At 34.1% G+C, this 6,206-nt stretch overlaps 1 protein-coding gene across 1 annotated transcript in view; it reads left to right on the forward strand.

Moving 5' to 3' along the window:
- Positions 1 to 6,206, forward strand: part of CPE (carboxypeptidase E) — a 42,274-nt gene that overhangs the window by 17,796 nt on the left and 18,272 nt on the right. The window lies entirely within an intron of this gene.

The following is a 6,206-nucleotide window of genomic DNA, read 5'->3' on the forward strand; positions in this document are numbered from 1 at the left end:
TATAATGTGTCTTGGAGAGGATCTTTTTGGGTTGAATCTGTTTGGGGATCTTTGAGCCTCTGGATCTGAAGGTCCTTGTCTCTCCCTATACCTGGGAAGTTTTCCATTATTGTTTCATAAAATAGGTTTTCCATGCCTTTTCCTTTCTCCTCCCCTTCTGGAACATCCATGATTCAAATGTTTGTGGGCTTAAGGTTGTCTGTTAGCTCTCCTAGATTTTCTTCATTTTTAAAATTATTTTTTCCTTTTTTTTTTTGTCTACCTGGGTTATTTTGAAAAGACTGTCTTCAAGATCAGAAATTCTTTCTTCTGCTTGTTCTATAGCCTGCTGCATAAGCTCTTGGTTGTGGTTTTTATTTTCCTGAGGGAATCTTTCAGTTCTATGAGTTCTGCTACATCCTTTTTTAAGGTATGAATCTCTCTGTAAATTTCCTCTTTCATATCCTGGATTTTTTTTCTTGTTTCATTATGTTGTCTAACTGAGTCTTCTTTTATTTCAGTGAGTTTCCTTAAGATTGTTGCTCAAATTTCCTTTTCAGTCATTTCAAGGGTTTCTTGCTTTATAGGGTCTGGTATTTGAGGATTACTGTATTCTTTTGATAGTGTCATATTTTCTTGGATTTTTGTATTTCTAGTTTTTCTACAATTGATGTCTAGTCATCTAGTAAAGCAGTTGCTTCTATTATTCTGGAGTGGACTTTGAGGAAAGAGACATCCTCTTCTGGTGACTCTCCTTGTGTCAATGTGGTTGAGTGTCTGGCAGGCCATCTGCATTGTGGCTGTGGCTACTGCTGTGGTGGTGAGCTGCTTTTGTGGCAGCTGTGGATGTGGCAGTGACTGTGGTGGGCCATCCACATGGAAGTGACATTTTCAGCATGCTCCTTGACTGCTTCCAGGTGGAGGTGCTACCTTTGGCTCCTGCCTATGACCCGGGCATGCTCCTTGCCTGCTTCCAGGTGGTGAGGGCCCACCTATAACTTTGGGCTTCCCCCCAATTTTTTAAATTAGTCTTCTATTGAAACATATTGATTGTACATATTTATGGGTACAGAGTTACATTTTAGTAGATGCATACAGTGTGTGGTGATCTAATCAATAGCATATCAATCATTGCATAAGTTAATCATTACTCTGTGATGTGCACATTTAATCTCCTCTCTTCTAGTCCTTTGATAACATGCAGTAAATCATTGTTAATTATAGATTCCTGGGTTTACTATACACCAATAGAACTTATTTTTTTCTATCTACCTATAATTTTGTGTCTATTAACCAGCCTCACACTATCCTCTACCCCCTCCCCTTTCCTACTTCTAGTAACCATAGTTCTTTTCTCTCCTTTTAACAGTTCAACTTATTATTATTTTGTTTTTTGTTGTTATTGTTTATTTGTTTGTCTGTCTTAGCTCCTACATATGAGTTAGAACATGAGTTATTTCCTTTTCTGTGCTTGGCTTATTTCACTTAACATAATTTTCTTCACCCATGCTGCTGTGAATGGCAGAATTTCATTCTTTATTATGGCTTAATTTCATTCTTTTTTATGGTTGAGTAAAAAAAACCCACATTTTTTTTATACAGTCATCTGTCAATGGACATTTAGGTTGGTTCCATTTCTTGGCTATTGTAAATAGAGCTACCATAAGCATGAGAGTGCAGGTGTCCCTTCAACATGATGATTTCCATTCCTTTCAGTATATACCCAGTAGTGGGATTGCTGGGTTGTGTGGTAGTTCTATCTGGAGTTGTTTGAGAAACCTCTATACTGTTTTCTATAATGGCTGCACTAATGTACAACCCCACCCAGAAGGTATAACTGTTCCTCTTTCTCCTCATCCTTGCCAACATTTTTTATTCTCAGTCTATTTAATAATGGCCAGTCTAACTGGCGTGAAGTGATATCTCAATGTGGTTTTGATTTGTATTTCCCTGATGATTAGTGATGTTGAACATTTTTTCATATACCTGTTGGCCATTTGTATGTCTTACTATGAGACATGTCTATTCATTTCCCTTGCCCATTTTTTAGTTAGGTTACTTGCTTTTTTTATGATTAGTTTTGAGTTCCTTGTATATTCTGGATATTAGCCCCTTGTCAGATGGATGTGTAGTTGGCAAATATTTCCTCCCATTCTGCAGGTTGTCTCTTTGCTCTGTTTATTGTTTCCTTGGCTGTTAAGAAGCTTTTTAGTTTGATAAAATTCCATTTGTTTATTATTTTCTTTTGCTGCCTGTGCTTTTGGGGTATTATGCATAAAATCTTTACCCAGTTCTGTGTCTTGGAGCATTGCCCCATGTTTGTTTCTTTTGGTTTTATAGTTTCAGGTCTTACACTGAAATCTTTAATCAATTCTGAATTGTTTTTTGTGTATGGTGAGAGATAGGGATATAGTTTCATTCTTCCAGAGATGGATGTTCAGTTGTCCCAGCACCATTTATTGAAGAAGCTGTTCTTTCCCCAATGTGTGTTTTCAGCATGTTTGTCAAAGATCAGTTGGCTGTAAGTATGTGGACTTATTTCTATGTTCTATATTCTGTTCCATTGGTCTGAGGGAATGTTTTTATGCCAATACCATGCTGTTTGGGTAACTATCACTTTGTAATATATTTTGAAGTCAGGTAGTGTAATGCCTCCCACTTTCTCCTTTTTGTGAAGTTTTTAGGCTATTCAAGGTCTCTTGTTGTGTCATATGAATGTTAGGATTGTTTTTTCTACTTCTGTGAAGAATGTGATTGACATTTTGATAGAGATTGCATTGAATCTGTAGATTACTTTGGTAGTATGATCATTTTCCCATTAATTCTACCAGTATGTGAGCAGAGAATGCCTTTTTGATTTTTTGTGTCCTCTTTAATTTCCTTCATCAGTGTTTTGCAGAGATCTTTCACCTCCTTGATTAAGTTTATTCCTAACTATTTTATTTTTTGGTAGCTATTGTACATGGGATTGCTTCCTTGATTTCTTTTTCTGCTAGTTCATTGTTGGTGTATAGAAACACTACTTTTTTTTATATATTGATTTTGTATCCTGTAACTGTACTGAAATCATTGATCAGTTCTGAGAATTTTTGGGTGGAGTGTTTAGGTTTTTCTATATGTAAAATCATGTCATCTGCAAACAGGGACAATTTGACTTTCTCTTTTCCAATATGAATGCCCTTTATTCCTTTCTTGTGCCTCATTGCTCTGGTTAGACCTTCCAGTACTATGTTGAATAGCACTGGTAAGAGTGAGCATCCTTGTCTTGTTGCTGCTGTTAGAGGAAATGCTTTTGGCTTTTCCCATTCAGGATGATGTTAGATGTGGGATTCATATATGGCTTTTATTACATTGAGGTACTTTCCTTCTATACCTATTTTGTTGAGCCTTTTTATCATGAAGGGATGTTGAATTTTATAAAATGATTTTTTTACATCTATTGAGATGATCATATGGTTTTTGTATTTCATTTTGTTGATTTGATATATCACATTCATTTATTTGCATATGTTGAACCATTCTTACATCCCTGGGATGAATCCCACTTGTTCATGGTGTATAATCTTTTTGTATGCTGTTGGATTCTGTTTGCTAGTACTTTGTTGAGAATTATACCATCTAAGTTCATCAAGGATATTGGCCTGTTGTTTTCTGTTTTTGGAGTAGATTGATAAGCGTTGGTATTAAATCATCTTTAAATGTTTGGTAGAATTCTGCAGTGAAGACATCTGGTCCTTGATTTTTGTTGGGAGACTTTTTATTACTGATTCAATCTCATTGCTCATTATTTGTCTGTTCAGACTTTTTATTTCTTCTTATTTCTTGGTAGATTGTATGTGCCTAGAAATTTATCCATTTCCTATAGATTTTCAGATTTGTTGGTATATAGTTGTCCATAATAGTCTGTAATGATTCTTTGTATTTTTTCAGAATCAGTTGTACTGTCTCCTTTTTCATTTCTGATTTTTGTCATTTGTGTTTTCTCTATTCTTTTCTTGATTATTCTAGCTAATAGTTTGTCAATTTTGTTTATCTTCTCAAGAACAACTTTTTGTTTCTTCAATCTTTTGTACTATTGTTATCATTTTGGTCTCTATTTCATTTAGTTCTGCTCTAATCTTTATTATTTATTTCCATCTAGTAATTTTGGGGTTGAATTGTTCTTGCTTTTCTAATTCCTTGTAATGTAACATTAGGTTGTTTACTTGAGATCTTTCAATTTTTTTGATGTATGCACTTTTTGCAATTAACTTCCTTCTTAATATTGCTTTTGTGATGTCCTATAGGTTTTGGTACAATATGCTTTTATTTTCATTCATTTCTAAAGATTTTTTGACTCTCTTTATGTCTTCTTTGACCCATTGGTCATTCAGGAGCATGTTGTTTAATTTCCATGCACTCGTATATTTTCCAGAGTTTTGCTTATTGTTGATTTCTAGTTTTATTCCATTATGGTCTGAAAGAATACTTGATATGATTCCAATTTTAAAAAATTTTCCAAGATTTGATTTGTGGCCTCACATGTGTTCTATCCTGCAGAATGATCCATGTGCCGATGAGAAGATATATTCTGCATTTATTGAATGAAATATTTTGTAAAAGTCCATTTGGTTTAGAGTTCAGTTTAAATCCAATGTTTCTGTGCTAATTTTGTCTAGATGATCTGTCCGCCAAGATTTGATTTGTGGCCTCACATGTGTTCTATCCTGCAGAATGATCCATGTGCTGATGAGAAGATATATTCTGCATTTATTGAATGAAATATTTTGTAAAAGTCCACTTGGTTTAGAGTTCAGTTTAAATCCAATGTTTCTGTGCTAATTTTGTCTAGATGATCTGTCCAATGCTAGGAAGGGGTGTTGGATTCTCCAATTATTATTGTATTGCGTTCTATGTCTCCCTTTGGATCTAGTAATAATTATTTTATACATCTGGGTACTCCAGTGTTGGTACATATATATTAATGATTGTTATATACTCTTGCTGAATTGATCCCTTTATTATTATATAATGTCCTTCTTTGTCTCCTTTTATAATTTTTGGCTTAAAATATATTTTATCTGATATAGGTATAGCTACTCCTGCTCATTTTTGGTTTTCATTTGTGTGGAATATCTTTTTCTATCCCTTCCCTATTCGTCTATGTGTGTCTTCATTGGTGAAGTGAACTACTTGAAGGTAGCATATAGTTGGACCTAATTTTTAAATCCATTCAGCCACTCTATATCTTTTTAGTGGGGAATTTAAATCACTTATGTTCAGGGATGTTATTGAAAGTTATTGTCTTACTTCTGCCATTTTAATAATTTTTTGTGGTTGTTTTATATTTCTTTTGTTCCTTTTTTTCTCTTTTTATATATCATTGCTGTTGGTGTTTCTTATAGTGATAAGATAAAGTTTCTTTCTCTTTCTTATTTGTGTATCTGCTCTACTAGTGGGTTTTATTCTTTCCCATGTATTCATGGTGGTAGTTATTGCTATTTTGATTCCAGATATAGGACTTCTTTGAGGATTTTTTTCTAGGATCTTGTAGTGGTGAGTTTCCACAGTTTTTATTTGTCTGGGAAAGAATTTCTCCTTCATTTCTGAAGGATAACTTTGCTGTGTATACTATTCTTGGCTGGCAGTTTTTTTCTTTTAGCACTTTGGATAGATCATCTCACTCTCTCCTGGCCCATATGGTTTCTGTTGAAAAGTCTGCTGTTAGTCTGGTGGGAATTCCCTTATAGATGACTTGATGCTTTTCACTTGTGGTTTTTAGTATTCTCTCTTTATCTTTGACTTTTGACAGTTTAATAATAATATGTCTTGGGTTGAATCTGTTTGGGGATCTTTGGGCCTCTTTGATCTGGAAAATCATATCTTTTCCAAAACTTGGGAAGTTTTCAGTTATTATTTCATTCAACAGTATTTCGATGCCTTTTCCTTTCTCTTCTCTTATCAGAACGCCCATGATATGGATGTTTGTGTGCTTAAGGTTGTCTAAAGATCTTGTAGGCTTTCTTCATTTTAAAAATTCTTATTCATTTTCTTTGGTACAACTTGGTTAATTCAAAAAGGCTGTCTTCAAGTTTAAAAATTCTTTTTTTCCAATTGTCCTAGCCTGTTGCTTAAATTCTCGGTTGTGTTTTTTATTTTGATGAATTAATTTTTTAGTTTCAGGATTTCTGCTTGATTCTTTTTAATGATATCTATCTCTTTGCTGAATTGCTCCTTCATTTCCTGGG

This window comes from Galeopterus variegatus, unplaced genomic scaffold (genome assembly GCF_000696425.1).
Source record: "Galeopterus variegatus unplaced genomic scaffold, G_variegatus-3.0.2 Scaffold2124, whole genome shotgun sequence".
Taxonomy (NCBI): Eukaryota; Metazoa; Chordata; class Mammalia; order Dermoptera; family Cynocephalidae; genus Galeopterus; species Galeopterus variegatus.